The sequence below is a fragment of the Lonchura striata genome, chromosome 2 (genome assembly GCF_046129695.1).
Source record: "Lonchura striata isolate bLonStr1 chromosome 2, bLonStr1.mat, whole genome shotgun sequence".
Classification (NCBI taxonomy): Eukaryota; Metazoa; Chordata; class Aves; order Passeriformes; family Estrildidae; genus Lonchura; species Lonchura striata.
The window spans coordinates 114,412,008-114,425,452 of record NC_134604.1 but is presented as its reverse complement, the minus strand read 5'-3'; positions in this window follow the sequence as shown (position 1 = coordinate 114,425,452).

Below are 13,445 nucleotides of genomic sequence, written 5' to 3'. Positions count from 1 at the left end.
TTAGAAATCATGGGTGCATTTAACAACCTCAGGCACAAGTGGACCAAGAAGGATCCTTGGAGTGCAGAAGGGCACTGCAGAGGGATCTGGGCAGGCTGGATGGATGGGCCAGTCCTGTCCTTGGGTCACCACAACCCCGGAGCTCCAGGCTGGGCAGAGGGGCTGGAGAGCTGGAAAAGGCCCTGGGGGTGCTGTGCCAGGTGCTGGACACGAGCCCAGGGGTGCCCAGGGGGGCAAGAGGCCACTGGCAGCTGGGCTGGATGAGGAATTGTGTGTCCAGCAGGAGCAGGGCAGGGATTGTCCCTCTGGGCTGGCTCGGAGAGGCCCCTCCAGGGCTGTGCCCAGTTCTGGTCCTGCAGGAGAGACCTGGAGGGGCTGGAGCGTGTCCAGGGCAGGGAACGGAGCTGGGAAGGGGCTGGAGAGTTCCTGAGGGAGCTGGGAAGGGAATGGAGAGTTCCTGAGGGAGCTGGGAAGGGGCTGGAGAGTTCCTGAGGGAGCTGGGAAGGGGCTGGAGAGTTCCTGAGGGAGCTGGGAAGGGAATGGAGAGTTCCTGAGGGAGCTGGGAAGGGGCTGAGCTGGAGCAAAGGAGGCTCAGGGGGACCTTGTGGCTCTCACAGCTCCTGCCAGGAGGGGACAGCCGGGGGGTCGGGCTCTGCTCCAGGGAACAGGGACAGGAGGAGAGGGAACGGCCTCAGGCTGGGCCAGGGCAGGCTCAGCTGGGACAGCAGCAGCAATTTCCCCATGGAAAGGCTGCTCAGGCCCTGGCAGGGGCTGCCCAGGGAGCTTTGCAGTGCCCATCCCTGCAGGTGTCCCCTGGAGGTGGCACTGAGTGCTCTGGGCTGGGGACAAGGTGGGCATGGGGCCCAGCTGGGACTCCCTGGGCTGGGAGGGCTTTTCCAGCCCCAGGGATTCTGGGGTTCTGTTTCTCTTCTGGGCTGGCTGAGACCATCCCATAGAAGTTGTGCCAAGCACTGCAGGAGCTGCTGCATTCAGGGACAGCAGAGAAGTGGTTCTGGAAGATGCCTCAGGCAGGGAACACACCTGGGGCTCTTTTAGGAGCCCAAACTGAACACAACTTTATCAAGGTCCAGTTCTGGATTTGTTCCTTCATCTTTCTCCTCAGAACAAGCTCAGCAGAGCTCCTGTCACCCTGTGTGCACAGATTTACGCACACGTGTGTCAGTATTTCCCCCCTCTGGGTTTACTTTAGTGATCCAGAGTGTGGGTCTCAGATTCAGTCAAAGAAAGAAACTGAGAATTTCTAGACAGGCAGAAGCTAGGAAAGAATTGGAAAAGAATGCAAATAATTCTTTATCTCTCTTGTTTTTCACATTGTTTATAGTTAAGTTCTATCACTGTGCATCAAGCACTCTGCACCAGTGGTGTAAGTTGTTTTCACTTCAGGACCAATGGAGTTGGTCCTCACAAAACTCTGTATAAAAGAGCAGGGTATTTTGAATAAACTGGAGTTTTACTCTCAGCAGCCTTCTGGGTCAGTCTTCTCATTCCCATCCTGCGAGACCAGAGTGATTTACTTTAGTGATTGCTTTGATGGGGAGAACTGGGCAGAGAGCAAAGCAGCACAGACATTTGTACTTAAAGAGGAATTAATTGCAGACAAATCTGATTTTATGCACCTTGGCATCTCTAACTGAAAAAGAAGAGAAAAGAATTAGGACACAAGGGAAGTCTGGGCTGGGGATTAACCATTACTGGCTCAGAAATGCACAAGGAGAAATGAGGGAGACTGCACAGAGGGGAAATCTGTTTGTGTGAGGAACATTAATTATTTGTCTCTGTTAGAGATTAGCATTCCTCCTCAGATTCTGATTTCTGGATACGAGAGTGTAGAAGATGACAAGCTAAGATTCAAAAGCACAGAATTTACTTTTGCATCCTCTGCCTCCAAGATGCAGCTTCTTCAGCAGCCAGACACAGGAACAGAGTCCTGCACTGAAAAAAAGAAATATTCCCTTTCTCCTGGTACTTTATTTCATCCTGTCTTTGCAGGTGGCCTTGGTCCTGTCACCATCCAGTGCTTCTTCTGTAATGAATCACAATATATCTGTCCTTGCACTGGAAATAATAATTTGAGGGAAGAAGAATTTATATCTGAAAGTGCTTTGGATTGTTGTTTTATTTTTTTTTCCTGATTATATCTGCTCTCTAGTTAATAAAAATAACAGTAAGAATAATAACTCTCCCTCCAAACTGCACCTTGCTTTGAGCAGGAAGGTGATTTTTAAGGTATTTTGTTGGTAGTCTCTGCTTTTCTTGAAAGCTGTAGGATGGCTGCAGCGCTGATGTGAAAATGTCATTGCATGTTATAAAGAGAAAACTAAATTATGGCAGTGACAATTAGGAGAGCCTGAAAATGTGTCTATTAAACTCTGTTTTACACTTCACATTTGGGTGAACAGCTCTCAAGGGTTCTGTCTGAGCAAAGTAATTAAATTTGTGTCTAACTTTAAGGTTACGCTTAAAGTTCTAAACTGAAAAGGAAGTATGTGCTCAACAGATTTGGTCGTTTGCACTTCACAAGCAACTTTATTTGAGCAATTTTGAAGCTGAAGTTTCTTTTTTCTTTAGTGTATCTCTTTGTTTTTATCAGCCTAGTCTGCTAAAGTCCCAACACCACCACACACAGTGTTCAGATGCTTTCCTTAGATTCTTCTGACTGTATTTTGCAGTGCTTTGGTAACAAATTGTTAAACAAACACATTTTGAAGGTGTGTGTTGCTGTCTGCATGTGATTGTGAATGAAAGGTGGAAGAAATGTGCCTTCATCTTTCTGGAGGAAATGCCACTGAGCAGGAAGAGCAGGATTGTCACAGAAAGCTGAAGTTACAATGTGACTTTGAGGTGCTGAATAATTGATCACCTTTGAAGAGGGGACCAAGATTTTCTGGGGATGCAAAGAATAGTTCCTTATGGAACTTGAACAACCTGTTATTTAAGACATCCCTGCCCATGGAAGGGGATTGGAACTGGCTGATCTTTGAGGTCCCCTCCAAACCAAACCATTCTGGGATTCTATGAGCCAATGCAGCGTTTTTATTTTTGAGTAGAAAAGTCCCTCTCATTAGTATTACATCATTGCAGTGAACACACAATCATCAGGCAATACTGTCTTTTACCAATTTATAATACACTGGGAACTTCAGCTCTAAAGAAAGTTTAATGTGTAAATTGTACACGGTTCAAAATTAGGCTGCCAACAGAACCAATTATATCACTTCATTTTTCAATCAGGGCCGCATTTTTGCAGCACTTAATTAAAATATATTTATAACTTAATGGCTGTGACTATTTAATTCTCAGGATTTGCTTGCCTAGGAGCCAGTAAGGAAATAATTCTGTCTGGGTATTTGGATCTATCCTTCTTTCTTGATCATGTCCAGTTTACACCGGTGTGAGTGTAAATTCTCATACATGAGGTGTGATATAAATTCTCCATACATGTGAACATTTCTTCTTCAGCCTATCACTGTCCTGATGATCCTTGCAATTTTTGCTTTGGGGCTGGTTTTGGCTTTATGGTGGGATTTCATCCCCCAGAGAGTGAGGGGACCTTCTCTAAGACCCACAATGTGTGGATCCTGTGGCCCCAAACCTCGTTTGCACTGAAGGTGGAAAGAGGCTGCAATCAGTCACTCCAGAGAGTGCAGTGCTGACTCTGCAGAGGCTATAAAAAAACCTGAACGGCTGCTGAGGACATTTTTTCCCCCTGGAACTCTCCCTAGGATCCTACAAAATATTTGACTTTTTATATGGGCAGATTGCAGGCTGAACTCTGAAGTGTGCTCTCATTGCAATGTGAAGATTATTATTCAAGAAAGTTATTTCTGTGCTGCTTGGCCAAAAGCCTTTCAATAACCAGGTGATTTGATGGATAAAGTTTGGATGAGCATGTCACAAAGGACAGGTTTTGTAAGGTTTGCTTCAAATTGAAAAGAATGAGACATTTTGGTCTTCACAGAGTCACAGGATGGGTCAGGCTGGAAGGGACCCCGGAGGGTCACTGGTGCCACTCCCTGCTCCAGCAGGGCCATCCCAGAGCACAGGGCACAGGGCTGTGTCCAGCTGGCTCTGGAATACCCCAGGGAGGAGAGCCCCGAGCCTCTCTGGGCTCTGCTCAGGGCTGGCACTGCCCAGGGCAGAAGTTGTGCCTCCTGTGCAGGGAATTGCTGGGCTCAGCCCCTGCCCGGGGCTCTGGGGCCATCGCTGGGCCTGGAGCAGAGCCTGGGGCTGCTCTGACCTCCTGCACACAGGGACAGACTGGGACAGACTGGGACAGACTGGGACAGACTGGGACAGACTGGGACACACAGGGACAGACAGGGACAGACTGGGACACACAGGGACAGATTGGGACAGACTGGGACGGACTGGGACACACAGGGACAGACTGGGACAGACTGGGACATGCAGGGACACACAGGGACACACAGGGACACACAGGGACAGATTGGGACAGACTGGGACACACTGGGACAGACTGGGACAGACTGGGACAGACTGGGACACACAGGGACACACTGGGACAGACTGGGACACACAGGGACAGCCAGGGACACACAGGGACACCCAGGGCTCAGGCCCCTCTCCCTGGGGCTCTCTCCAGGCTGAGCAGCCCCAGCTCCCTCAGCCTTGCTTATCTGCAGTATTAGCAAACCCATTAGGTTCTAAATCAAGTGTGTAGCAATCAAGCTTCAAAGTTACAATGAAATGTTAATTTTATCTGTCTTTTCTGTTGCATGATCCATGAAAGCTTATATTTGATAAACAGTGCAGCTGTTAATAACGTGAGGAATACAAATAGGAGCAAAAAGAATGACAGGCCAATATCTGCCTGCATGCTAACGAGCACAGGCTGAGAGGGAAAGGAAACCTTTTTCATGCTGATGCCTAAAGTTTAAAACTTGTAGAGATGTAAGGGCAGCCTCTTGCTGGCTGTGCCAAAAGTCTGAGGAGGATCACATGTGAGCAGGAACCATCCTGTCACAGTTGATCCCTGCCTGCTCCTCCTGGCCCAGAGTCCAGGAGGATGTAATTCAGCATCTGGGGATGGCTTACACTGGTGGAGGACCTGTGCCTTTACAGAAAAATGGACAGAGCTGGGTAGAAGCACACAGAAAGCCAAAATCTGCTCTGGTGCAGAGGTATAAATGTGAAATTCTCTAAAATAGAGGGGAAAATGGAATGGCTGCAGGTTTACACCAGAGAAATTTGGGATGTAACGTGTCCCAGAGGTGTTTGGACTACTGGATCACACTTTTTCATGGGTGGGGAAGGGGACACAGCAGGGAAGCCTGGGTGACAGTCAAAGGAACACAAGCAGCATTGCTGTTTGCAGCCTGTATCTAGATTTTAATGTGTTTTTCTGGAAACATTTCCACCTGAGATAAACTCTCAAAGTAACTGTGCTCTCCTAGATGGCCAGAGGACAACAATAACCAGACTTCTAATTTAATGAAAAAGTTTTTGGTGGGGAAAGGAAAGGGTGAAATCTGAGTTTCAGTGTTTCAGTGCCTTGGAACAATCTAGGTTTTCATTCTGGGTCGTGTCTCATAGTTTAGAAAATGCCTTCTGGATTCCTGGGGTGGGATTGTTTTGTTCAAGACTTTAGATCCCAATGGATTTTTAAAGAAGCTCTTTAAAAGAATATAGCCACTGGGATCTGTAACAGAAATATTATCCTATATCCTCCAAAAATAAAGGAGATTAGCTCCAAAGGAGAAGAAGATGTCCCAGGCTCAGATCCCAACATCTTTCTAGGCAGTTACACCACCAAGGAATCAAAGCAGCTTCAGCTCTTTTGGCTGATTGACAGTGCTCTAAAATTAGGCTGTGCCCCAGTCATTAGGAGCTATTTAAAAGTCAGACTTGGTGGGTGTTCCTTACCTGGGCACCTCTGCTAAATTTGACACAGCTGTTCCTTCAGCTTTTCGGTTTAGGTTTGTTTTAGTTGAGTTTTGGGGGTAGTTTGGCTTGTGGGTTTTTGGTTACTTTTTGATTTTTTATTTGTTCGTTTGTTTGTTTGGTGTTTTTGCTGTTTGTATTGTTGTCCGTTTGGGATTTTTATGTTTGATTTTTTTATTTTTTGGTGAGTCTTATAGCAATAATAATGTTCTAACAAGAAATCTAAAAGTTTTGTATTGGCAGCAGTTGCCCGAGAGCCAGGAGCTGGTTGGCTGTCAGGTTAACACCAAGAACACCAAGAAAATGCCCAAGGAAAGGTTTCTGCTGACTCCCCCTTTGCTTCTTTTTGTTGAGGAATGGATGCTCAAGTTCATTTTCAGGAGTTATTTAAAATATCGCACCAATCTAGATATCTAAAAATCTGGAAATAGACATTAAAGTGACCAGGTTTGTAGTACTTCCCTTCACTGGATAAATAGAGAATCACAGAATCAGGGAATGGTTGGGTTGGAAGGGACCTTAAAGATCATCCAGTGCCACCCCTGCCATGGCAGGGACACCTTCTACTCTCCCAGGCTGCTCCAAGCCTGGCCTTGGACCCTTCCAGGGATTGGTATCCACAGCTTCTCTGAGCAATATTTACTCTTTTCACTCTCTATCTCATTTTAAACATCAAGGAGGCTTTTGCAAGGCTTCCTCTGGAGATTATTTCTTTCAAACACTCTTAAAGCTGAGCAAACTGAGTGTTATCCCTGGTGCCAGACCCCACAGCATCCCAGAGCTGCTGCTGGGAGCCAGAGGGGAAACCAGGGCTTTTGGTCCTGCCTGTTGTGAACAGAGGAGGAGGAGGAGGAAGATCTCCAGGAAGTGTCTGGATGTGGCCTCGGGGACATGGTTTGGGATGATGATGATGGTGCTGGAGTGGCAGTGGGACTGGAGGATCCTGAAGGGCTCTGATGATCCCTGATGATTCTGGGATTCTTGATGACTCTGCATGTGGGACTCCAGGGCTTCCCTCTGGATGGGTTCCCTCTGGGACCCTGGCAGGGGTCAGGAACCCCCCTGGACAGAGCCCCCAGAGACACTGGCTGTGATCTCTGTCCATGGAAAAGAGTTTTCAACCTTACAGGATGAATTACCAGCTCTCAGTGTTTGATATAAGTAATAATTAAGTGTGGCACGGGTGCAAAAGTAAAATTTTAGGATCCTAGATAAGGGGTCCAAAGGGGACAAGATGGAGGAAATTGGGTGTGTCTTGTCCTTTTTCTCCTTCTTCATGCCCTCCATGTCTCACTGTGGTGTTGGCATTTTTCTGTTGGTTCAGGCTGGGGACACACTGTCCAACGTAGGTGACAGATATTGGCACGTTCTTGTAAATCCAGCCCAGGGAGTTTCTGGTATTGAATGTTTGTCACATCCCACTGAGGGCAGAGCCCCACACGCTGCCCTGCAGGACAGAGCTGGGCAGGGCAGCAGAACATGTGAGAGATAAACAGAATAAACAACCTGGAAACCAGCACAGACCAATTATGGCTTCTGCTTTGGCAGCGGGGCAGACAGACAGAGACTTTCTACAATCTCAGAATCATCAATACCACAGATTCCCACATCTGTAAATGAAAGTTTACAACAGAAATGCTATTTATCACATGAGGCTGTGGTGCAGTGATGTGGATGGCAATGGGGATACTGTGCTCTCAGACATGAATTGTATTAAAGGTTGATGTTCCACTCCAGGTGATAATGACCTGTTGACTCACTTTGCTGACTTTCTGCAGTCTGTGACTTCCAGATTAACAATATTTTATATTTTGATATGCCTGCACTAGCAAGAAATCATGGTTAATATTGAACTGCATCCATTCCTTTGATTTCTGAGAGGCAACAAGATTCCCAGAATCAGCAACCAGTCAGCTTCCCAGTTATCCATCAGAAATACAGGAGATACTGGGCTTTAACACCCAGGGCACCTGTAACTGGGGTGGTGATGCCTGACTGCTCCCATGACAGAATCTCTTTGTTATGAATTCAGTGTTCCTCAGTTCCTCCTTCTGGAGGATGGGACATTCCCCTATGGTGAAACTCCTCCAGTTCCCTTCTCCACCTGATTTCTGTTTCAACCTCAGTTCTCCTTCTGTGTTTTACTCTAACCTCTGTTTTAGGGGGATTTAATCACAGGGATCCTCATACCCACCTTAGCACTTCCGAGTGGGCATCCAGCAAGACAGGAGAGCAATGTTTCCTCTCCTGCTCAGGAAAGAAGAGATCTGAGGGGAGAACACACACAGAGGAGAAAGCTCTTATTAAAAGTGATATGCAAAGTATTTTTGAAAGATTTGGCTTTTTCTGTCACCTCACCTTGTTTAAGAAACGTCTGGGAATGTTTCTGAATTACATTTTGTCCTGTCTTCCCTGGTTCTCTTTGAGAGCAGCATGAGTGGGAGTGTGGAACGGATTTGATCTCACATTAGAGGGAGAGAGTTACATCTTCAAAGAAGGCTGTTTTTCTTCAGAAAGGTTAATCAGCCACTGAAGTTAAAGTAGTGCCAGTGAACACCAAGCTGTAAAGACTGACTGTAATTTCCATGAGGTGTATTAATAGACATGGTGAAAGAAATTGTAGCCACGTTGTGATTTTGGTGCTAATATTTGTTCTGTGACATGTCTAGAGAGCTGGGTGAAATGGCAGGAAAGATGGAGAGAGACAATTTATAGGGGATGGAGGGACAGGACACAGGGAGTGGCTTCAAACTGACAGAGAACAGGGTTAGATGGGATATTAAAAAGGAATTGTTCCCTGTGAGGATGGGCAGGGGCTGACACAGGGTGCCCAGAGCAGCTGGGGCTGCCCCTGGATCCCTGGCAGTGCCCAAGGCCAGGTTGGACACTGGGGCTGGAGCAGCCTGGCACAGTGGAAGTGTCCCTGCCATGGCAGTGGGTGACAGATGATCTTCAAGGTCCCTTCCAACCCAAACCACTCTGTGATCTCCTGATTCCATGGATTCTTGTCATCTCTAAGTGTTGTTTTACCTGGAGGTGTGAAGAGTCATTAAAACAAGGGCTGTCAATAACTTAAAGATTATTTTTACACCAACAACTCCATGCCAAGCAATATCAACACTTCTTGCAATTTGGCTACTTTTCTCATGTCCTCATAGCCAGATTCTTCAGTTGTGCTTTTGTACATTTAAGTGCACATGATGGAAAGGATTCTTATCTTGTGCTTTGCTAAGTCCTCAGCTGGTAAGAACAAAATCAGAAATCCATGACATTATCCTACATAATTTACAAATGGACATTACTCCAGTGACCTCCCAATCTCGGTTTGATTATTTGGGTTTTTTTTTGTTTCTGCCCATGACTCATGAGTGCTTGCTGAGAGGTGGGAATGAGTGCATTGTTCTCCAAAATTTATTTGTCTGAAAGAATTTGCTGAGATAAATCACTTGGCTTGACTCTGTCCTCTGCTTCTTTGTGTGACTTCAGCAGCTCCAAGGGACAGACATCCTGGTCAGGGTGACCATTGGTGTTAGAAGGTCCATTTTAGGGGAATTTAGTGCTGTTTTGCATAGTCCTGCCACAGTTCTGTGTTGCACCAAATTCTGATTCACAGCATGTAAATCACTTTTCCCTCCTGAGCTGAGTGTGCGCTGATGGCTGCTCCACCAGAGAAGAAATGGCCAATTATTTACTATCAAATTTAATGGCTTGCCTGAATAAAACATGTGTTAGGAATTCTCTGTCCCAACGTTAGCAAGAACCTGTCACCACAGGCATTGTTTTCTCCCAGGGCTGCCTGTCACAAAAATCAGAATACGGCGCCGTGCTCAGTCTCCGTGACTCAGCTGTCGAAGTTTTATCTCCTGTGCACACAAGAAATATTATTTGTGTAATGAAGCTAATAAGCACGTATCAGAAAGGTTGTATTTCTCCCAGAGATGAAGCAAAACAGTAGTTACAACCCTTGCCACGGCAGTTCTGTACAATTCCAGGCACAGAGGAGATGTTTTTTCTGCGGGAACACATTGTAAAGCAGAGGAAATGCCAACTGTGCTGGTTTTTCCAGACCCTGAAGCCAGCTCCAGATGAACAGGAGCTGTGCAAAAAACCAGTTTACAGACCAAGGAAATGGACCTGGAGGTATTTCCAAGCCAGAATAAGAAATGTTCATGCTGCAGCAATGGATAAAATGCTGCAGCTATTAATCTTCATCACTGGAGTGTGTGACTGTCCCTGGCTCTGCTGCAGATGGAACAATTTTGTCCTAACAAAAACACACTGAAAGCAGGAATATGCCATGGCTCTTTGAAGGGAATCTGTGGCCACATCCACAATCTCCACTCCCAGTGTCATTCCTGATCAATAGCTGGAAAACTCCACTACTGAAGTCACAATGACATTTTATCCCAGACAATTAAAATTTGTGTTGACCCTAATTTTATGTTATTTTCCATCCCACTTGGGTTGTTTTTTTTTTCTATTTAAGAAGTGCTCCATCAGTGGATGCCCCTGTCTTTAGGAGCAAATAATTTTGCATTCTAAATGCTTTCTGTTTTAATTGTGTTCATCATCAAAAGCAGCACAGGTAGACACCTGGGTTTACAGCTACCCACAGTGTTTGTTCTGTGCAGAACAAGTTAGATAAGAGATAAGGGACCAAGTGGCATCAGATAGGACAGATAATGCCAATGGAATGACCTGGCTGTCCCTGCCCATGGCTGGGGAATTGGAAATAAATGATCTTTGAACTCCCTTCCAACCCAAATAATTCTGTGATTCCACAATTCTGTTCAAGCACAAGAAAAAATATTGCTACATAGAACATAAAATCAGGGTGTGATTTTAAATTTCCCATCCTAGGCTACAAAAAGTCTTAAAATTCAATGTTTTTATGAGAAAACAGGTCCAGTTCCTCATGGTTTGAACTTATATTTTTTCATATACTGATATTTTCAATGGGCAAGTGCTCCTCAGAAGCTTGATTACCTGTCTTGTAGGAGTGCAGCAGGTCTGGGGATGCAAATAATCACATCAGAGAAACTTTAAATTTCCTTGTATCAGTACATTTTGCTTTTCTAATTCCTTGAAGAAGACCTGGGATTAAAAATATTTCTGGCAGTCAGAGTTTCCTTCTGCTCCCAGTGTTGTTCAGGCTCTGTGCTCACTTCTTTTGAAATAAACCAGCTGTGGTTTTGTTGTAAAGCAAAATCCCATTAAGGAAAACTAATTGGTTCACCTTTTAATCAGGATTCATGGAAGATTATTGTTTATCAGATTGCTACCAGGAACAATTCTGACTTCTCTATAAATCTACAAATTGGATATGAGGTGGGGAGATATTTTTTACTTTTCCTACTCATGAATCAGAACAGCTTCTGCCTACTCCTTGTGGGAAAATAATGTAACAATGTGGCCTCATTTTGGCCTTATCAATTTTGATTATTCTGCTCATTTTAAATGACACACAGGTGACCTGTTAGCACCTTCTACAGCTTCTATTCTAGTCATCAAAACTGCAGCAACCTTGCTCAGCATTTTCCATTAGGGAAGTGATTACAGAGGTTAATTCACTTACCTGCAGCGCCATTCCTGCCTCTTTAAAAGTAAAAAATTAACACAGTCATAACCTCAGAAGAATCAAATATGATCGTGAGTCTCCCCTCCCACTCATTTCATAAGCCTGTCTCTTCAAAATATTCTTTTACTCTCCATCAAAATGCTATTTATTGTCTCTCTCTCTGTAGACACAGTTATTAGACATTTCATATTAATGCCTCATACATTTTCCCACTCACAGGGGTTTAAGCTGGGGGAGGGCTGAATAACAAGCAGAAATAGATGAAACTAATGGCATTAACGCTATAGTGGCATAATAAAAGCTGTTTTAAATGTCTTGAGATGTAAAACCATAAAATATCTTAATGTGAACTGAATAGAAACAATCTATTTTTTAAAGCTGTCTTATAAACTAAGAGACATGTTATTTAGCAATTAGGCCCTACAGTAGTTTGCCACACCTGTTGATTTCTTGTCTTTAACAACACTCAAATATTCTTTTTTTTTCCCATCAAGACAATTAAGTGAACTCCCAGGCTTCAGTTTTCTAGATGTGCCCAAATAAAGAATATTTGGTACTTCGCTTTGCCTGAATTTTGGGTTGTTCTCTACCTCTGAAAAGTGGGACATTCTGCCCTGAATATTTAAATATTGATGTCAGAATTGAGCAGGTTGGAGTATTTCAGGTTTTGGAAGCGTTTTTTTTTTGTCAAATGTGTGAAAAACTGAGACATTTTCAGGCATGCAGTGCTTTCAGCAATCACACGTGTTCGTCAGCCTACGTCTCTCCGGTCCGGAAAGGGAGCTGGGGATAGAGAGGAGGTAAAAGGGAGGACACCACCAGCAAGATGCACTCCTCCTTCCAAAATATCCCAGAAAAGGGGAATTCTCACATCTACCCCAGAGCACATACACTGGAGAAGGTGAACCCTGGCTATTCTGCATGCCACAAGACACTTTCTCTTTTCTTCCCCTAAATACTTGAAGAAACCTGGGTTTGCTCTGCTGCACAATGAGACCTGAACATGACCACGTTTCTCAAAGGAAAATCAAATGTTTCCATGCCCAGCTATGGGTAGCAGGATATTGCTACACTCTCAGTTTTCCCTGGAGCATGAAAACAAAATCAGACTGGCAAGAAGGATTAGTTTTGGAAGTTGCTTGTCTTTTGTAAAGTGAGAGAGATTATTTCAGGGAACAATTCCGAGTCAAACCCTGGCTTGAATCACTCTGGATCACCTGAGAGAATCTTGTCTTTCTCCAGGAATTCCAGGCTAGCCTGAGAAGTCCAAGCAGCAGTGCTGGGTGCCTGTAATTAGGTACAATGAACACTCCCCACCACACGTGTTGTTCTTTCCCAGTGCACTAAAAGTGGGTATTTTCATCTTCCCAGCCACATCAGCTGCTGCAGAGAAATCTGCAGAACACGTGCCACCAGTTTTGAGGCAGAACTTCATGTAGTGAAGACCTCCCTTTCTAAAAGGATAGGACCATATGGCCCAGCACGCCAGATCGAAGCTATACAAACTTATATAAGCTTCTGCTGCTGCTGAGCAGCACACAGGCTCTGCCTAACTATGGAGCAGCACTTTGTTCAGAAAGAATTTGTCTGGATACCTAACAGGCACCAATTTTCTCAGAAACGATGAGAATTGAGGTTGGTGAGCACTGCCATTTGTCAGGAATTTAGCACATCTTTTAGTGAAACAATTATTCTCTTTGCTCAGATCCCCCCCAAGCAAACCCCAATCTGAACTCCTGGAGGTGCAGTTTCTTCTGAATTTGGCAGCAGCAGCTCTTCAATTGTTATAAATAGGTAAGGAGGCAACAATTAATCTGTGAATTAAATTTGGACATCAATCCCCATCTCCTAGGCAGGAACTGTTTGGTTTGGGTTTGTTGGTTTTTTTATTAAATTGAATTGAAAATTATTATGAATCACAGAATCCCAGGATGGTTTGGGTTGG